Below are 22,169 nucleotides of genomic sequence, written 5' to 3' on the forward strand. Positions count from 1 at the left end.
GTAATATGCCATCTGTCAAAGAACTATGACATTGCTTTACTAACAAAACAATGTCCATTATAGTTTTAACTTGTGCTAGTAGACCCAAGGTAGCAAAGCATTGAAGAAAATGTGCTTCTGAATGTTTAGTTCTTTCTCCTGTATGTGCTGTAGCCCAACATGCTCCTGAATAGGTATCTATAGAAACAAATATATATTTAAGCTTACCAAAGGCTGGAAAATGAGTCACATCAGTTTGCCAGAGGACATTGGGTTTGAGGCCTCTGGGATTTACCCCTGGTGGTTGTAGCGGGGGTTCTTTTAAGAAGTGCTGGCATGTTTTACGGGTATGTACTATTCTTTTGAGGTCCTTTACAGGAATCTGAGGAAATCTATGTTGAAAACCTCTCCAATTATTGTGGGTTAAATCATGTAAACGGGTGGCCTCTTGTAACATTAAAGCTTGTGGGCCAGTAGCTAACTGGTCTGTCCAATTATTGCCCATGGATAAAAACCCAGGAAGTTTTGAATGCCCTCTCAAATGTTGAATATGAATAGGGGCTCCCCATCCATCTAATAGGCAATTAAGGGTGTCCAAAATGGGAAAACAGGGTTTCCATCCAGCTTAATATGTGCCTGGGGAATATGAGGGAGCAAGTTAATCATATAAACTATCAGAATACAAATCAAGGGGTTTTTGAATGTCCCGAAGGACCATAATTACAGCAAACATTTCTTTTTATTGTGCTGACCCTTGACAAGGTTGAAATCTTTGTTGGCTTGGGGTCTTTTGCTCCTCCTCAAAGGCTGCATAGGCAGAGCCTGTTTTACCTCCATCAGTAAAAACATGAAAAGCGCCAGGAATAGGTGTAGGAGAAAATAGAGAAGGCATTATGAGGGGAAGTCACCATAACATGACGGTCCATTTAGATGACCCATAATGGCAGTCAATTTGACCTAGAAACCCTTCCAGGGAGAGAGCAAGTTGAGCATTGGCTCAAGTGAACACTCAACGTCTGCCATCCGAAAAGGAAAAACAATGGAGTGAGGGTCAAGGCCATAATGCCTTTGGGATTGGGTCCTTCCCTTGACAATAGCATGGGCAAGTTGGTCTGCCTGAGAGTACACCTGAGGTGTGCCCCCAAGGGGAGTGTGAACCCACTCTAATGGCTCCCCTCCTTTGACTTAAAACTGCAGAAATCAATGTAACACCTGCAAACAACGAGAGGGAAATGGGCTTAAGAATAGAATACCTTTTCAGGGAAAGTTCATCTAGGGCTCTTTGGAACTGTAAAAATATTGCCCGATGGCTGCTTGTAATTATAATAACTTCTTGGGGTGTCCTGTCTTTTAGTCGGGTGAATAAGGGCACAAGACTATTTTAGGGATGGGAACCCATGGAAACAGCCAATTTATTTCCCCTAAAAGACTTTGAAGTTGGGTTAGGGACAGAGATGCTGGAATATCCAGCAAAGGCTTAAGGGGGCAGGCCTGAGTCAAGGTAAGGTGGGATGCGAACACCTTAAAAGGAGGTACCATTTGAATTTTATTTAGGTCTATGGTAAAAACCCCCTTTTTTAATATGGTGAGAACCTGGGCTAGAAGGCCCTCCAGGCGGCCCAGGTCTTGGTGCCCCAGAATTATGTCATCCATGTAGGCATAAGCAAGGGAGGTGTCTGAACCCAGCACAGGCCCTAAAAGTGTGGCCAAGTATTGTTAGCAAAAGGCCAGGCTATTGGCCATTCCCTGTGGCAGCAACGTCCGTTCAAACCCCCGATCAGGATGGGAAAAAATTAAGAGAAGGGATGGAGAAGGCAAATTTCTTGCAGTCATCCAGATGCAAGGGGATCAAAAAAAAACAACAACTATCTTTAATATCAATTACAACCAAGGTATATTCTGAAGCGGGAGTCCAGGGCATTCCTCTTAGGGAATTCCTACTAGCTCTATCCTTTCAGTTACCTCATGTAGATCTTGGAGCATGAACTAAGCCCGGATGCTTTTCGGATAACAAATATACAGGTGGGTTCCAAGGACTCACAGAAGGAAGTATGTGCCCAAGTTTTATCTGTTCCTCCACCAAAAAGTGGCGTGCTACAAGTTTAGGTTAGGTCAATGGCCACTGCTCCACCCAAATAGGGCTTCTAGGTTTCCACCTAATGGGAGGTACTTGGGGGACAATTGCCTTTAGGATTGGGGGTGCACCCAAGTGGGTTCCTTATGTTCTCCTCTGTACTTATGAAATTTAAAAAATTCTTTTTCTTAACTCCCTCTAGATCCTGTTTAAGTCTTTGTGATTTTACTCCATCCAGGATATCATCATAGGATGCTCGATGGTCTGTAGTGACCACAGCATCCATTTGTCTTAGCATGTCTTGCCCTAGTAAATTGGCGGTGAGGTTTTTTTTGTCACTAAAGGGCATATCTTTCCCTGCTCTCCATCTAAGCTAGTCCATTTCATAAGGGCGACCGACTCTTTGGACTGGGATTTGCCCCCTACACCCAATATCAGGGGCCCGTGTGCAAGCTTCCAGTCCTAGGGAACTTCCTCCTCCCTGAGTATGGTTCAATATACCCTCACGTCAATTAGGCAGTGAAACTGCTTTACACCTATGAAAGTACTCATTTTAGGGTGGAGTCCTTCCCTCAGGGGGATGGTCCAATGGGCCTGGGTCGTCCTGCCATGAGGCTGCCTGGGCCTTACAGCAGAGGGGGATCCTCCTTGAGCTAATGGGGCTGGAGGATGCCCCTCCCCTAGCTTAAAGGCTTCCTATCTAAATCAAATTTGGATCGACAATCCTTTTTCCAATGGTATCCCTTCCTGCACCTTTGGCAGGGTGTAGGGAGTGGTTTGGACCTCCCGGGCTGGTTGGCAATGGGTGGAGGGCAGGGGGGATTGTTTTGAACAGTCCCGCTTAAAGGAGACCTCCTGTCGGCATTTAAAACAAGTCCCTCTCACTGATGGCCTTGGGGTTCCTTGGCCCTGGGATGCCAGAGCCTGGGTAAAAGCCTGCAGATGTCTGAGCCTGTAAAGGTAAAGATAGTGATTGGGCCTGAGGCTGTTGTGTTCCACATCCTGGGAGGCCACCACCCATGTGCTCAGGGAACACTCTCTCAATCCCATGCAGGCTGTGTGGTGGTCTGCATTCATCCCTTCCAAAACCAGTAGCTTTACAAACTGACCTCGGAGGTCCCCTGCTGGTGACTTGCGGTGAACACTCTGTTGGACTCGGTCTATAATATCAGGTAGAAGCTCACTCAGGTTTTGTCTCACTCCTGCTATGGGGAACTTAGTGGGTCCTCTAATCCAATTAGTACCACTCGGCAAGTCTGTCCTGCCTCACGTGGTCGCAGTACGGGCCAGTTATTGAGTGATGTCTGTATCTTATTTTTATATATTATATTATTACCAATTATTTTGAATAAAATTATACCTCCATTAATTAATCACAGTAGGAGTCTTAATAAAGTATTAATTAATCAATGACCTATATTTATTGCTTACAATCATATACTGGAATGACTAGCTAATTTGTAATTTAATTAGTATATTTCAAACATTGTATTTGTATTCCTATAGATAGGAACAAGTTTCCTAGATCTTCAGCCATGTGCAGTCCCGGGATTGAACTCAGGGCCTAGGTGTCTGGGTTGGACTCAGGCTTCACTGACAGCCTCCAGCCTGCGACCATGCAAGGTCATGTACAATTTTCAAGCCAAGTAATTGAGACCCAGGAGGGTCACAGTACTAAGGAATCAAAGGTAAAACTATTGTATAAAACTTCCTGGTCTTTTCCTCCTCCGTTTTTGTTGGTTTGATGGGGTTTTTTGGGTTTTTGTTTTGTTTTTTTTTGTTTTTGTTTTTTTGCAAGAACTGGGAGTTGAACTTGGGTCCTAGGATACCTGAATCATCTGTGGGTATAAAAGCTGCACCCAGCCTAGGGTAATCATGGTTTAAGACACAATAAAATGCTTCCTTGAGCAAAAGATGCTCAGGGAAAATATCTAGGCTCACAGTTCAAGCCTCAGGAATTGCCACAAAAAAAGAGCCAGTAGCTCCATGTGTCTGTGAATGTATCCATGTATTTGTATCGGTGAACATCCAGATTCTCTATGAAGAAAGGCACCCAGATAAGAAATTTGCTTTGAATAGAAAGATTTCATAGCACAGAGAGTACTTTCAAGATGGTGCATGTTCCTTGGCACCCCTCAATGTTCCCAGTGTAGCCTGAGGGGTTCTTCATACCCCAGGCTGCTGGAGAAAGTCTGCCTCATTGTTGGAACAGGCAGAGAAAAAGCCGGACTCCTGTACAGCTCTGTAACAAACAATTCATGTGGGGCAATTAGTGAGGATATGTGTGGGCAGGCTCTGAAGGTCAGGAGAAAAAGGCCTCTTATTACCCCAATGTTGGGTCTTCGTCCGTCCCACAAAAGACGGAAGGGGTCCTAGGAAAGGTAAGTGTGGCGCTCGCCCATTCCCCAGCCTCCCTCAGCCCAGGAGACAATCAGACACAGCGGGGAGCCAAATCCAGCAGGTAGAAAAACTCTTTTATTCCATCCTGTAATGTTTTCAGAGTGTCTGCTTTGATTTCCAGGTCTTTGATCCATTTGGAGTTGATTCTGGTGCAGGGTGATATATAAGGATCTAGCTTTAGTTTTCTACAAGTAGTTAACCAATTTTGCCAGCACCATTTACTGAAGAGGCTGTCTTTCTTCCATTCTATTGTTTTAGCTCCCTTATCGAAGATTAGTTGGCTATAGGTCTGTAGGTTCATTTCTGGGTTTCAATTCTATTCCATTGGTCCTGATATCTGTTCTTATGCCAGTACCAAGCTGTTTTGATTACTATGGCTTTAGAGTAGAGTTAGAAATTTGGTATTGATATTCCTCCAGGAGTGTTCTTTCTGTTGAGGAGCGTTTTTGCTATTTGGGGTGTTTTATGTTCCATATAAATTTTTGGATTGCCTCTTCTATTTCCTTGAAGAATGAGGTTGGAATTTTGAGAGGTATTGCGATGAATTTGTAGATAGCCTTGGGAAGTATTGCCATTTCCACGATGTTAATCTTTCCAATCCAGGAGCATGGGAGGGTTTGGCTATTTTCTAAGTTCTTTTTCAAGATTTTAAAGTTTTCATCATAGAGGTCCTTCACTTTTCGGTTAAGTTAATTCCTAGGTATTTTATTTTTTGTGGGGCTATTACAAATGGAGTTGCTTTCCTAATTTCAGCCACACTTTTCTAATTGTTGACATACAGAAAAGCCATTGATTTTGGGGGGTTAATTTTATACCCTACTTGAATCAGCTTGAGTAATTTGGGAGTGGAGTCTATGGGATTCTTTAAATACAAGATCATGTCATCTGCAAAGAGGGTTTTCTGAATAGAGACCGGAAACACAACAAATCAAAGAAAGTTTGGACAAATGGGATTGCATGACGTTGCAGAGCTTCTGCATGGCAAAGGACATAGCTAGCAAGATCAACAGAAAGCCCACGGATTGGGAGAAGATCTTCACTAGCCATACAACAGAAAACGGTCTCATATCTAAAATAAACTTGGAACTCAAAAAATTAAATCCCCCAACAACAAATCTTCGAAGAAACAACTGCCCAATAAATAAGTGGGCTAAAGACTTAAAGAGAAACTTCTCTGAAGAAGAAAGAAGGATGGCCAATAGACACATGAAGAAATGCTCAACATCCCTAGCCATAAAAGAAATGCAAGTCAAAACAACATTGAGATACCACCTCACTCCAGTTAGAATGGCAAAAATCAAGAACTCTAACAACAACAGATGCTGGAGGGGATGTGGACAGAAGGGAACATTACTTCATTGTTGGTGGGAATGTAAACTTGTTCAACCACTTTTGAAAGCAGTATGGAGGTTCCTCAAAAGACTTCACATAGAGCTCCCCTATGACCCAGCAATCCCACTTTTGGGCATTTACCCAAATGTTTACAAACAAGAGCACACTAAAGCTACCAGCACAACTATGTTTATTGCAGCATTATTTACCATAGCTAAGATATGGAACCAACCCAGATGCCCCTCAGTAGATGAATGGATCAAGAAAATGTGGTATATATACACAATGGAATTCTATGCCTCCATCAGAAAGAATGACATTTCCCCATTTGTTAGGAAATGGAAAGGCTTGGAAAAAATTATATTAAGTGAAATAAGCCAGGCCCAAAGAAACATAGGTCCCATGGTTTCCCTTATTTGCAATATCTAGTATATGTATGAGTCAAGCAGAAAAGGTCAGATAATATGATGTTAGAAAAATGAACCCTTAGATATGTATTTTAATGTTTTTTTCTTTCATGCATTTGTTTCTAATGCATTTATAAGATTATCTCTTTGTTGCTTTGTATGTCCCTCCCCCACAGTATAACCCCTGTTTTCACTATATTTGCTGTCAGTATAACTTGTGGAGGAGATGGGGAAAAACAAGTCTTTTAAGGTTACAGGTGGACCTGTTGCAACAATGAGAAGTACAAGTTGTCATGTCGAAAACGAGCTTTATAACGTTGGTGCGGGGGGGGGGGGGGGGGGAGGGGGGAGATTGGGGCGGAGGCTAGGAAGGGATGTGAAGGGTAAACAAAGAGGTGGCTGCAATGCTTGATAAGAAATGTACACATTATGCTGCCGATGTAATTGTAACCCCTCTGTACAGTATGTTCACAAAAAAAAATAAATTAAATTAAACAAAAAAGAAAAAACTCTTTTATTAACAGAGAGCAGCCCTTTTTAAAGCCAAAAAGGGCGGGTGGCATGGCAAGGGTGGAAGACGAACCAATCACTGTCAAGGTCACCCCCTATCATTAACCTGAGCCTTCACGGGCTGGTTAGGCACTGATCGGAAGATCAATTGGGCTCTGCCCAATCTACTCTCTCTCAGCGCCATCTTGGCTGCCCACGTGCTCTACAGTAAATTTGGCTCTGCTCACTCTACTCTTTCCCAGTGCCATCTTTGCTGCCCATGTGCTCTACAGTAAATTAGGCTCTGTCCACTCAAACCCCTCTCAGCGTCATCTTTGCTGTCCATGTGCTCTACACCACAAGCTATCTTTCCTCCCAGTGCTCTGTTTTGACAGGAAATCTTCATTTGTGCCATCTCCCGTGGCAGGCAATGTTCTCTGCACTCATCCTGTCTTTGTAAGCCTATGTTTCAGTGTTGAAACAAACTGCTACCACTAATTCAAGAGTCCTTCATTATTGGCAACGGTGCCTCCGTGTGTGTGTGTGTGTGTGTGTGTGTGTGTGTGTGTGTGTGTGTGTGTGTGTGTGTATGTGTGCATACACCAGTCATGGTGCTTGAACTCAGTTCCTAACCACTTTGAGTTTTTCTCCTGTACAAGGACAGCACTCTACCAATTGAGCCACACAGCCACTTCAGGCTTTTTTTTCCCTTGGGATGTGGTACTGTGAATTTAACCCTGGGTTTCACACATGCAAAGCAGTCTACCTCTAAGAAAATTTCCCAGTGCTCCACTTCTGGTTTCTTTCTTTCTTTTCTTGTAAGTTGGAGGAGTTGAAGTCTCGGCCTGGGTGCTGCCTTTGACATCTTCAGCTCATGTGTAGTGCTCTACCACTTGAGCTACAGCACCCCTTTAGGCTTTCTGGTAGTTTATTGGAAATAACCATCTCAAAGAATTGCCTGCCCAGGCTGGCTTTGGACCATGATCTGGGATAATTTTGAACCAAGATCTTCAGCATCCTGAGCAGGCAGGATGATAGACCTCAGCTAAAGACACCTAAGCCTTGACACTTTCCTGCAAAGATGTCCTAGGCTCCACATGGTAGAACGTTAGCCATGAGCCCAAGAAGAAAGTCAGCAACTAGGCTCTGAGTTCAAGGTTCATGATGGAGAAAACTAAACCAAAACAATTGTCTGCAGGAGACAAGTCACTAGAGCTCGGTGTACACATAAATTCGGCCCTGCCTTGGGGACATATATGAGCCTCTGCACAATTATCTTACTTCTGTAGCTCTTATAAGGACCAGATGAACCAATAAAACTCATGAAGGACTCAGTATATAGGACCCTGTGAAGGATTCAGCACACAGTACCCCATGAACGACCTAGCACCCCTGGAAGGACTCATCACATAGCTGTATCCCACAAACTGTCATTAGAATTAGGGTGCTTTCATCAGTATCACCATTCTTTCTGATACATGTCACAAACCACACAAGTTCACATCTAACGGTTTAGAAAGGTCTTTTTTGTGGATAGGGTCATCAGCCTCGGGGATTGCACTCATAGGTTGGAGGTACTGTCCTGAGATCTTTTCCTCAAGCCTACATCTCTACCACTTTGAGGCACAGCTTATAGTGTGGCAGACTTCCTGCCAGGGCTGAGTTTTCAACCTACCAGTGTCTGATCTCATCCCCCGAGCAGCTAAGGGTGAGCCAGCAGTGTCTGGTTCCATGGTGCTGGGTTGCAGCTGTTAACCTCTGGCTAAGTCAGGTTAGATGCCAACCATCAGCTTCAGACTCCCAGCTTGCTCTGTGATGAGGTATTTGCAGTGTTATCCTTATATAGTTGCAGTCAGAACAGTCTATCTTTTTTTTTATGCCATTCCTGGGTCTTGAGTAAGGGTCTAGACACAGTCCCTAAGCTTTTATGCTAAGCTAGTGCTCGGCTGTTTGAGTAACAGCATGACTTCTGGATGTTTCTGTGCACACAGTAGAGAGGAATCGAACCCAGGGCTTTGTATGTACTAGGCAAGCACTCTACCACTGAGCCCCAGGAATGACAAATGTAGAAACAGATATATATATATATATATGCATGTATGTATAAAACAAGACAAGGATATCTGTATATTATTTGATTTTATATACTATATTACTACCACTTATCGATAAATTATTCCTTCCTTTATTTAAGAATGGTGGTTGAATACATAACAAAGTATTAATTGAAAATTATAATTATTGTGCATAATTTTATAATATAATCATACACTACTAATGTAATTGTTACTTTACAACATTCCATTCGTATGGATGTATATCGGAATGTATTTCTTAGGATCTCCCACCATTCGTAGGTGGCAGTCCAGAGATTCGCACCCCGGGCCTAGGTTGCTGGTTTTGGCTATGGCTTCCATGATAGTCCACCAAACTTCAGCAGTACAAGGTCATGTACACCTTCTGGGCCCTGTCATTTAGAAGCAGGATGGTTGCAATGCAAAGGAATAAACTATGTAAAACCGCCTTCTGGAACTTCTCAGTTGTATCCTTCTCCTTTTTCACCCCCACTCTTTGTTCTTCTTTTTTTTTTCGGTATTGGGCCCAGAACTCTGAATCTGGGTGCTGTCCATCAACTATTCAGCTCAAGACTATCGCTCTACCACTTGAGCCATAGCACTACCTCCACCTTTTTTCTGCTTATGTGGTGCTGAGGAATCAAACCCAGGGCCTTGTGCATGCAAGCTAATCACTCTATTACTGACCCACCTTCCCAGCACTTCTACTTTTTTTTTTTTTCCGAGTCCCAAGATTTGAACTCGGGTCATAGGGTCTTAGGATGGGCTGTGGGTCCAGAGGCTGCACCCCAGCCTAGGATGATAGAAGTTGAGGCAGAGTTGCCACGAGCTGAGTTCAAGCTCCAGGCCTGGTCAAAAAAAATTAAGGCCCTGGCTTGGAATTTGCACCATTTTTCTGGAAGACCTGGAATTTGAACTCAGGGCCTGGGCAATTCTGTGTCACTGTGGGGCAGAAGAAGCTCACTATCATTGAATACAACAATTTCAGCCCAGTCTCCAGGGCCTGAATTCAATCCCCAGCACTGATAAATAATATTCATATATGAGATCTATTTACATACATGGGTTTATTCCCTATGACATTTATTACCCTTATTTTTTCATGAAAAGTTCAGTGTAGAGAAAAAGCCCTTTGCAAACTGAGCTGCCAGCCAGTTCTGAGGACCTGAGAACAAGCCATAGTAGTGGTTGATAGATATAGATATAGATATAGAGATTGAGATTGATATAGAGATAGATAGATGTGTAGTTGGCTATATATGAGAGAGAGACTATGTGCGGATATTAAATTATATATATTATGAATTATTATTAAATTATACCTCCATTTAATGAAGTATCATGGTTGAATACTTATTGAAGCATTAATGTAAATGTAGTCAGTATTCCTTAATTGGGACTATCACACCGTGGTGCTAGAATGGAAGACATAATCCAATACTTTTTGTGTGGCATTGTATAAGAGAATCATGAATTAACTGCAAATATAATTATTACTTTTATAACACTCCATTAAACATTCACATGAATAGTGAAGATTTTCTCAAGATCTCCCTCCATTTGCAGGAGGCAGTCCTGGCATTCGAACTCCAAGCCTGGGTAGTTTACTTCAAAATGCAAACCATTATAATGACACTGTGAAGATTTCAGTTTGTCACAATGAAAAAAGAACAAGAAGAAAAGAAAGCCAGGTGTCATTTGTGCCTGCCTGTAATCCTAGGTCTTCATAAGTCTGAGAGGTAGAGAATGCCAGTTTGAATTCAGCCAGGACAAGAAAGTCCACAGCACTGTTATTTCTGTGGGATCCCAGAAATAAAAAAAAATTGCCATGAGTGTGGCTGTGGCTCAAGGACAGAGCGATACCTTTGAGCAAAAGGAGCTCAGGAAATGTGCCTAGGCTCATAATACAACCCCTGAACCTGCCAAAAAAAAAAGTAACTCCCTGTCTCCCCATATATGTATGCATGTATTTCTATCGGTGAAGGTCCAGAATCCCTATGATGAAAGGCACCAAGCTAGGAAAATTGCTTTGAATAAAATGAATTGGTAGCACAGACAGTGCTTTCAAGACAGTGCATGTTCCGGGGCTCCCAGATACCAGTGTAGCCTGAGGTTTTCTCGACACCAGGGACTGCTGGAGGAAGTCTGCCTCATTGTTGGAACAGGCAGACAAAATCATCACACCTGTACAGCTGTGTAACAAACAACTCCATCTAGGCCAATTAGTGAGCAGGAGTGTGGGTGGGCTCTGAAACCTAGGAGAAAAAAATGCCCCTTTGAAACTCAAGCTATCTCTCTCCTCAGTGCTATTTTGACAGGAAGCCTCCATTTGTGCCACCTCCTGTGGAAGGCCAAGTTCCCTGCACTTATCCTGTCTTTGTTAGTCTATGTTCCAGTGTAGAAATAACTTGCTACAATAAATTCAAGGGTCTTTCTGGCAGACATCAAGGAAGCTGAACCTTATAAAATGATTCATGCCTGGCAACGGTGCCTTCCTAGTTTCTGGAAGCTTGCTAAATCTAAGCACATGTGTAATATCACAATACTTCCTGTCATCTAGAGCTGGTGAAGCTCATCAAGTTTTAAAACCTTTGACCTCTCCTAGTTGGGCCTTGGGTGGCTAGGTTTTGGGGTTGAACACAGGGCCTGGGTGCTGACCATGAGCTCAGAACAGAAGCTCAGTGCTTTACCATTTGGTGTCACAACATCACTTCTGGTATCTCTGTGTGTGTGTGTGTGTGTGTGTGTGTGTGTGTGTGTGTGTGTGCACGAATGTGTGTGCATACACTTGTCCTGGAGCTTGAACTCAGGACCTGAACACTGTACCTGAGTTTCTCCTGTACAAAGATAGCACTCTACCACTTTAGCCACAGAGCCACTTCAGGCTTTATTCTAGTGATGTGGTACTAAATAATCAAGCCCAGGTATTCATACAATGAAAGCACTCTACCCTAAGACACATTCCCAGCAATGGACTTCAGGTTTCTTTCTTTATTTTCTTCTAAGTCAGAAGAATTGAAGTCTAGGCCTGGGTGCTGGCCTTGCCCTATTCAGCTAAATACAAGTGCTCTACCACTTGAGCTACAGCACCCCTGCAGGTTTTTGTTAATTCACTGGAGAGAAGCCTCTCAAGGAATTCCATGCCCAGGCTGGCTTTGGAAAGTGATCCTCAGCTCTCAGGCTCCTGAGTAGCTAGGATGACGGTGTGAGTTATTGGCACCCAGCTGCCACCTCAAGTTTCTAAGTGGTGAATAGGAGATAATAGTCTCATGGGACCATTTGTGTCTGGGATAGTTTGGAACCGAGGTTGTCAAATACCAGCTTCCTGAGTAGGTAGGATGACAGACCTCAGGTACAGATGCCTAGACTGTAACACTCTGTTGCAAGGGGGTTCTTGGCTCCACATGGTTCAGTGGCTAGGTCCTGAGTTCAAGGTTCACGACCAAGAAAAATAAACCAAAACAATTTTCTGCAGGAGACAACTCAGTAGAGTTAGGTACATACACAATTGGCACTGACATTGGGACATATTTGAGCCTCAAGATTCTCATCTGCACAATCATCTGACTTCTGGAGCCCTTACAAGGACCAAGTGAAAGAATTTACCCCGTGAAGGACTCAGCACACAACACCTCATGAAGGACTCATCACATAGCTGTATCCCACAAGCTGTCAGTGTTAGGGTGCTTTCCTCAGTACCACCATTCTTTCAGAAACACATAACAAACCACATAAAGTTCACATCTAATGATTAAGAGGGATGGGTTTTTGGGGGGAGGTGGAGTCAGCCACGGGAATTTCACTGAAAGTTTGGGAGTACTGTCCTATGATCTTTTGCTCAAGGCTAGAACTCTACCACTGTGTGCCACAGCTCAGAATTTCACCGACTTCCTATCAGGGCTGGGTTTTAAACCCACCAGTGTCAGATCTCAGCCCCCGAGTATCTTGCATGACAAAGGTGATGGAGCCAGCACCATTTGGTTCTGTGGAGCTGGGTTTCAGCCGTTTACCTCTGGCTAAGTCAGGTTAGATGGCAGTTGTCAGCATCAGACTTCTGGCTTGCTCTGTGATGAGGTATTTGCAGTGCAATCGTTATATAGTTGCAGTCAGAACATTCTATCTTTTTTTAGTGCCATTCCTGGGTGTTGAGTAAGAGTCTAGAGACAGTCCCTAAGCTTTTATGCTCAAAGCTAGTGCTCCGTTGCTTGAGTGACAGCACAACTTCTGGATTTTTCTATGCACATTGTAGTGAGGATTGAACCCAAGGCTTTGTATGTACTAGGCAAGCACTATACCACTGAGCCCCAGTAGTGCCAGTAGTGACAAAAGTATAAACAGATCAATTGTGTAGATTGGTAGATAGATAGATAGATAGGTAGATAGAGAGATACATAGATAGATACATAGATAGATGTGTATATATATATATATATATATATGCATAAAGAGAGAGGGAATGTGAGGATATTAAATTATATACATTATTACCGATTATTAGTTATGAAATTATGCCTTCATTTAATAAAGTATCCTGGTTTTATACTTATAGAAGCATTAATTAAAAAGTATTCAATATCCTTCCATTAGGGGAAATCACACCATGGTGCTACAATGGCAGATATAAATCTAATAATTTTTGCATGGCATTCTAAAATAGAATCATGAATTAACTGCAAATTTAATTATTACTTTTATAACATTCCATTAGCATTCACATGAATGAGTTTGTCAGGATCTCCTTCCATTTGTGGGTGGCAGTCCTGGCATTCAAACTCCAAGCCTGGGTAGTTTTCTTCGAATGCAAACCATTGGAATAACACCGTGAAGATTTCAGATTGTTATGATTACAAAAAGAAGGAGAGGAAAAGAAAACTAGGACCCAGGGGCTCCTGCCTGTAATCCTAGCTCCTCAGGAGGCTGAGATGTAGAGAATGCAAATTTGAATTCAACCGGGGCAGGAAAGTCCGAGACCCTCTTATTTCTAAGAGATTACAGAAAAAAAAAAACAAAACATGAATGGGGCAGTGGCAATACCCTTGAGCAAAAGGAGCTCAGGGACAGGGCCTAGGCTGATAGTACAACACAGAACTGCCCCCCCAAAAGGAGGCAATAACTCCATGTCTCTGTGTATGGATGGATGATGCATGGATGATGGGCATTCAGCAAGTTGCCAATGCCCAGACCCCCAACCTGGGCAAGCTGAGACAAGCCCTGAAGAGTACTAAGTGTGAGCCGGCAGCTTGAACAAAGCATCCTTGTATGCCATTTAATAACTGAAGCTTGATGTTCTGGCTGAGGTGTCCCATTGGGATAATTAGAAGCCGGCCACTGCCTCCAGGGAGACCACAGTTCCTAGACTGTAGGAGTTGTCAAAGTTTCTGGCTCCATATTCTCTATCCCTCTGTAGGCTGTGAGCCTAGACCTCTGGTGCCTGGTCACTATCACTCACTTATCATTCCTCATTGCCTAGTCACAGGCTGCTCCCAAATCTTGGTAAAGATATGAAATAGTCAGCGATTTCTATGCCTAAAGAGGTATGTCAATAAATCCCACCCTCATAACTCCCGTTAGAAGTGAGCCTTGGGCTGCGAATGTGGCTTAGTTGTAGAGTGCTTGCCTAGCATGCACTAAATCCTCGGTTCTATTCCTCAGTACCACAGAAACAGCAAAAGCCAAAAGTTGCATTGTGGCTTAAGTGATACCCTTGAGCAAAAGAAGCTCAGGAACTTGCCCAGACCCTGATTTCAAGCTACAAGACTGGCACAGAAAGATGTGAACCTGGTGAGACATATTTTTTCTGGGACTCAGAGGAAGGCCAAGGTTATATGTAAGATAGGGTAGAAGGCAGGTGCTGGTGGCTCACCCTTGGAAGTTACTCAGGAAGCTGAGATCTAAGGATCCGAATTGCAGGCCAGAAAGTCTATATGAGAACTTTTTCTCCAATTAAACACCCCCAAAGTCAGAAATAGAACTGTAGTTCAAGTAGTAAAGTGCTAGCCTTGAACACAAAAGCTTAGGGATAGGATAGCATCCAGGCCATTAATTCAAACCCAGGAGAGGCACACACACACACACACACACACACACACACACACACACACACATACACACACACACACACACACACACACACACACACACACCACACACACACACACACCAAGATAGAGCATTTGCCAGTCAGCCTGCAAAAATTCCATCTCTACCAACTCAATATAACAAAAGAGATAGAAGGGAAGCAAAGACTTGTTCCAGGAGGTGATATATCCAGTGCCAAAATTCTACAGGAGTTCTAAGATGTGGATACAGGAAAGAGAGCCTCAGGCAGTAGGTACAGCATGGACAAAGGTCCTAAGGTGTGCTGTAGAGCAGGTGGTGTTGTTGGAATGAAGGCTCTGTGGCTTCAGAAAAGTCTATTAGGACATTCAAGGCTGGGTCAAGGTTTGTACTTGAGTCACAGGGCAGAGGGTGGGGTCCTAGAATGGGGCCCAGGGGGAAGATTAGCTTGGCTTTACACCAGAGACCCCAGCCATTTCCTATGGCTGGAAGCCTATTTTTCACAGCTCCTAACCCTCAGGCATCCATTGCATGGAGGAGTCAGGGCAAACGCAGGGAAGAACTCTTGCTTAAGAAAAGCTTCTAGCCCAATGCCACCAGTGGCTCAAACCCTGTAAATCCTAGTTACTCAGGAGACTGAGATAGAGATCGAGGGTCAAGCCAGATCAGGAGAGGAAAGTTAGTGAGACTCTTCTTGCAAATGAACTACCAAAAACCAGAAATGGAGCTGAGGCTCAAGTGGGAGAGTGCTAACCTTGAGGGAAAAAGTTAAGAGACCAGAGACCAGACCCTGAGTTCAAGCCCAGTACTGGCACAGAAAAATAAAGAATAGCTTTCAGGAGCTCCTAGTCCACTCTGGTGAAAGGCCAGATCAGCTGGGCACCTGTGGCTCATACCTGTCCTCCTACCTCCTCAGGAGGCTGAGATCTGAGGATCGCAGTTCAATTCCAGCCCAGGCAGGATAGTCCGGGAGACTCTGATATTCAAGGAACCTCCAGAGGACCGGACGTAGTTCTGTAGCTCAAGTGGTAAGCTTAAGAGCTGGGACAGAGCCCAGGTCCAGAGTTCGAGCCCTGTGACCAACACCTGGTCTGCTTGGACCTCACTGTGTGGCTCTAGGCAAAGTAGTTTCCTGTTGGCCCCCTGAGGTTCTCCCAATGTGTAGGTGTTCTACAAGTCTTGAGTGGAGCCTGTTTGGAGGCCATTGCCTACAGAGCGGGCCACAGTAACAGAGAAAGATCGAGCCTTGGGGCATGGAGATCATCAGAATTGCATCTGTCATGGGTGCAATGTGGATCTGAGCAGTAAATCGCCATCTCAGACCAGGATTCTGGGCCAGGAGGGGCAGGAGGTGCAAGATGTCACACCAAGTAACGTCCACTCATTCGGGTATCACAAATGCGTGAATTTGTCAGGCACACCTTGGGCAGGTGTTGAGTTGGGCTCATGAAAGCCTTGTAGGCTCAGGAATCCACAGCCAACTGGCTGCTGCTTGTAGCAGTCACTATCCCAGGAATCCCAGGGCTCGGAGTCCTGCTTTCCTCACCAGTGCTTGGGTGCAGATTAAGATCTGCAATCGTGGGCCAACTACAAACGAGCATCCCTAGTGTCCTTCCCTTGGTCCTATGGCCCCATGCACAGATGGAGGGGTAGGTTCTATGGAACTCACTGCCATGGCCGAGACCCCTCAGCCCAAGAAAGACTTAGGGAGAAACCACTTGATTTGGCTTGAGAGTTTACTTTGACTATGCCTCAGGACTGCCCCCAGTTCTAGCTCAGCTCATCATTACTACCTTCCTCTGTATGTGTGTGTATGTGTGTGTATGTGTGTTTGTGTGTGTGTGGTGTGTGTTTGTGTGTGGATGAGCAAGTATGCATCATGGTACTAAGGCTTGAACTCAGGGCCCAGGCTCTGTCCCTCACTTTTTTCATTCAGGGCTAGCTCTCTACCACTTGAGCCACATCTTTTCTTCCAGCTTTCAGGTGGTTCTTGGGAGAGGAGAGTCTCACAGACATTTCTTGCTGCTCTTCCTCTGAATAGCAATCCTCAGATTTCAGACTCCTGAGGAGCTAGGAATATGAGACATGAGCTATTAGCATTTGGCCACACTTACCTTCTTGGCTAAATCAGACTACCTCTCTCCCAGCTAAGCACCAATCTACAGCCACCACTCCTATCCCAGGCTTCAGACGAAACATAACCTTCTCCCCTGAGGACAGAGAAATGGGATCAGTTTGACCTTTGTGGTTTCCACACAATCAGGGGCTGATGGGAGCTGTTATGGAGGTCAGAGATCTTGGCCAGGGCAAGTAGACAGCTGTTACAATAGAAGAGAGTATGAAAAGATACCCTTGCAGCTGGATGCCAGTGGCTATAATCCTGGCTACTCAAGGCTGAAACCAGAGGATCAATCAAGATTAAAAGCTAGCCTGGGCAGATTCTTATCTCCAATAAATCACCAAAAAGATGGGAAGTGAGCTACTGTAGTTCATGTGGCACAGCACCAACCTTGTGCAAACAAGCTAAAGGATAGCACCTAGGCTCTGAGTTTAAGCCCCGGGAAACACACACACACACACACACACACACACACACACACACACACACACACACACTCACACACACACAACCTTAACAGGTGCCCGTGGCTCATACCAGCAATCCTAGCTACTCAAGGGGCTGAGCTCTTAGGGTGGCAAAATAAAGCCATCCCAGGTAGGAAAATATGTGAGAAACTTCTGTCTACTAAACTACTAAAAAAGATAAAAGGTAAGTTGTGTTTCAAGTGTTAGAGTGTTAGCTTTGTGCAAAGGAAGCTCAGGGACAGTGCTAAGCTCTGAGTTCCAGCTCTAAGATTTTTTAAAGACACCCCCCCCCACCCGACTCCGGCCATAAATCCAGATTTTGGTCATCTTAGATCTCATTTCTGATCCTGCTACTTCCACAGCAGAAGTAGCTGGTGTGTGGCCATGGGCTAAGAAGTGAACTTACACAAGTGGGGCATAGCCAGGTCAAGGCTAATGCCCCAGTACATTGAGGTACTGGTACATACCAGTCCCTTATCCCACAGTTACCTGGTCCTGGAATCTAAAGCCTGTGCCTCTGTATTCTGGGCATCCGGAATTGTCTAGAAGGACCTGAGAGGCCCAGCTGGGCCCAGAAGATGGACTTGCCTGTGATAAGGTACCTTGACTTTTCTTTGATACTGACTAACACTTCCAAGCAACCTTGGCTTCACCTCCCATGTAGCCCCAGATCATCCTTGCTTGGGCAGCCTTCAGTAAGCTATCAGGGTCGATCTGACCAGAGCCACTGGAAACCACCCTTCCCCCACTCCACTGCCAGCCTGCTGGGAGTGGGATATGCAGCCAGAGGAAAATGACTGAACAACGCATGACTGACCCTGCCACCCCAGAGGCAGGGGAGAACACATGCCAGCTGACCCTGCTGATTCAGAATCCCCTGGAGGCGGCCAAAGATATGGACAGCCGGACTTAGGCCCCAAAGAAAAGCTGGTATATGCAGGTCTCTGGCAATTTAGGACTCATTGTAGACCCTGATAGGGGGCTGAATGCAAGGTTGCTAGGGAGGAGGGGCACCATCCGAGTTCAGGAAGAGGCAGACAGGCACCCTGGAAGTGGACAGAGATGAGGGAAATACACACACACACACACACACACACACACACACACACACACACACACACACGAGTAAGGCAAGGCCTCAGCAGTCCCTGATCACCTGAACATCCTAACCCCCAGAAAGATGGCTCTACAGTCCTCATATCAAATGTAGACAAAACTCAGAGTCTCTCACACATCTGGAAGGCTCATAACTCAGCACGGCACTTCCTACTGTACTCACTGCTATGAAGAAAAGTCAGCCACCTTATTTTTGGTTGTTGGTCATGGGGTTTGAACTTTGGGCCTGTGTGTAGTCCCTCAGCTCTTCAGCTGAAGGTGTGCGCTCTACCACTGGAGCCATAGCATCACTTCCGATTTTCTGGTGGTTCACTGGAGATAAAGTCTCTCAGACTTTCCTGCCCAACCTGGCTTTGAACTGTCATCCTCAGATCTCAGCCTCCTGAGTAGCTAGGATGTCATTTGTGAGCCACCAGCGGCGCCTGGCTTCAACCACCTTCTTAGACCCAGGGGAAACCCAACTTGTCAGGCCACAAAGCACATGCAACCCTTCACTTCCGGCTTTGGCACCAGCATCCAAAACCATTCTTCCTTGGATGGAGAGAATAAAATTGACACTACCCTCCCAGCCTTGCTCTCATTCGTCCACTCCTTAGGTAAGATAGGACACAACCTCTTGAGTTCTTGGTAAGGCAATGCACACCCTGCTGTGACTTCACACTGGGGCAAACCTGGGGAGTTCTTAGAAATGTCTGTACAGTGAGGCCAGCACCTGTTCTTCCAACCACAGCAACCGCACTCCTTCACCATCTCTTGCAAGGGGTGCATTCTTTTTTGTTTTTTGTTTTTTGGTTGAGGGGATTGAAATCATGGCTTGGGTACTGTCCCCGATGATGATTTTTGCTCAAGGACAGTGCTCTACCACTTGAGCCATGGCACCACTTTTGGTTGGAGATTGGAGATGAGACTCTCATGGGACTTTCCTGCCTGGGCTGGGAAACAAGATCTTCTGGATCTCAGCCTCCCAAGTAACCAGGATGACAGGTGTGAGCCACCAGAGCGGGACTTATGGTTTCTCATTCCTTAGAATTTCCAACTCATTCTCCTCTAAACACTACCACCTAGACACTCCTCTACCTCCCTCAGGCATGGCAAATGGAGGCTCAGAATTGGGGTAGGGCCATGGGTATTAAAGGGCCCCCTTCACATCACTACCCCTCTCTAACATCTCATCCGCCTCCTCTGGATGGCCTAGTCTTCCGGGGCAGATCAGACCACTAGGTGTTCGGCAGCCTGCCCTGTATCCCCCCGCCGAACCCCACCAGTACCTGAGAATTTCTGGGGCCAGCTGCTCCATGTCCCAGTGGAAAATGTTGGGAAGGTTGCTGATACGTGGGTCCAGGACTGCTCAGGACAGAAGGAGTGTCCAGATCCCAGCTGTCAAAGAAGGAGACACAATGCATGGATTGATCTAAGAGCTACAGGGCATAGCCATCCACCTGTCACCCAGGTCCCGTGGAATGCTGTTTTATATTGACAGTCCTGGGGCTTGACCTCGTGGCCCAGGCGCTGTCCTCGAGTTGCTTTTGCTCGAGGCCAGCACTCTTCCACCTGAGCCAAGGTGCGACTTCTGGCTTTTTCTGTTTATGCGGAACCTAGTAATCAAAACTAGGGTTTCCTGTGTGCCATGCAAGCCCACTACTGCTAAGACACAATCCCAACCTTGGAAAGCTGTTCTTCTGTGACCCCTTGGACTTGTCTCAGCACAGTCTTGCACATATTTACCGAGTTTCTCAACAGCAGCCCTGGCTGGAAATGAACACACTCTGCTATGTTGTCCTTTATTTACAGCATCTTTGCTCTCTGTGCTTCTTGACAGATCCTCCTTGTTAAGCAATACCCCATTTCAAGTGCTGTCTCTATGAAGCCCACTCCAAAAACCCTGGCAGAGGAGGATCTTTTCCACTCTGCAAGCTGCCAGTATTGTCATGCTCTGCCTTCCAGTTGATGTGGGTTGAGAGCACACAAAGGGGAAGGCCTGGCTTCCACCATCCAATTTCTTTCTGAAGGCTCTGATATACTACCCAAGGACGGGTGCTGTATTTAACTCTGTGACAAGGCACTCGAGGCCCAGGCAATCTGGGGGCAACAAATGGGGCCATTTCTTTGTGTGGGCTTGAACTGAGGGTCTGGAAGTTGTCTCTCTGAGTTTTTGTGCTCAAGGCTGGTACTCTATCACTTGAGCCTCAGCTCCACTTCTGGCTTTTTGGTGGTTCCATGGAGAGTAGAGTCTCACTGACTTTGCAGCTTATGGCTGGCTTCAATTTTTGATCCTCAGATCTCTGCCTCTCGAGTAGCCAGGTTGTTAGGTGTGATCCTGAGCCAGAGGTGACAGGCACCAGGGCCTTTCTTTTGAGATTTTGTTTATCTCATGTCAACTAGCAAGCCCTAGTTAAAATAATCATTTACAGGGGATCAAGTTCCTCATCTAGGTCAGTTAATCCAAGGAGATAAAGTGCCTTTGGAAAAGGTTAGTCTGAGTTGGCTAGGTAAGTGTGTGTATGTGTTTGAGTTTCGGGGATACCTACCCACATCACTCTGGTGCTTCATTCTCCCAGTGGTGAATATATCCAGGATCTCCACCCCAAGGAAGGTGGGTAGGATAGGGTACATAAGGTCACACCAAGTATGATGATCTGAATTCTATCCCAGAACTTAAGCCGGGAGAGATAATAGAGAGAAGGAGAGGTTTAGTGGAACATCAAGGGAAGCCCCTTACCTTTGGCTACAAGTACCGGCGAGAAGACTGAATCCATCCTTTTTGGTTGTAAGATAACAGGTGCCCATTATTCCTTTATTTTTTTTTTGTGAGTCCTAGGTCTTGGATTCATGCCCTGAGCTTCTTTTACTCAAGGCTGAGGCTCTAACCCTTGAGCGACAGCACCACATCTGCCTTTTTGTGGGGGAAGAGGTGGTTTATGGGAGATTAGAATCCCTCAGACTCTCCTGCCTGGGCTGGCTCTTAGTCATAACCATCAGTCCTCAGCCTTCCGAATAGCCAGGATGACGGGTGAGAGCCACTGGCACCTGACCGCCACCATCCATGTATAATCCCCTAGGGCCAGTGCCGGGCCACCCTCACTGCACCCCCCTTGTTGTGAGTGGGAAGCAGACATGGATGGGTTTGATACTTCAACAGCCTACCTACCTTTGAGCATTGTTCTGGGTCAGTCTGATGGTGTATTCTTCCTTATCCACAGCAATGACTTGGCTCTGTCACAAGAACAAATGTTCCCCAGGAGATATTAGTTCTCAGGTCTTTCCGCTGCACACCACCCCCCTCCCCGAAACAACACACCCCAGCAAAGCGAAGTAGACATAGAGTGAATTCATTTTCTTATAATCAGGGTCTGGCCAGATAGGTGGCGGTGAAGATCAGAGGCCTGGGATCGTGCTGTGCAGTTGGACAATGGAACACTTCCTCATCCACTTTCCTTTAAATGTCTTAGCAGAGGGTATTGGGGAAGGTCTCACCAGATGGACTGACAAGGAATAACCATCACAGTCTATCCCGGGCTCCTCCTTGAGGAGCTTACCTCAAGGAGGTAGTTCAACAGGCTGAGCGAGACAGCTCCTAAACCACAGCCCACCTCCAGAATGAGAGGGACACCGTGAGGCACAGCCACATGGAGACCCTGGGCCACCTCCTCCAAC

This window comes from Dipodomys spectabilis, unplaced genomic scaffold (assembly GCF_019054845.1).
Source record: "Dipodomys spectabilis isolate Male_0828 unplaced genomic scaffold, ASM1905484v1 ptg000218l, whole genome shotgun sequence".
Lineage (NCBI taxonomy): Eukaryota > Metazoa > Chordata > Mammalia > Rodentia > Heteromyidae > Dipodomys > Dipodomys spectabilis.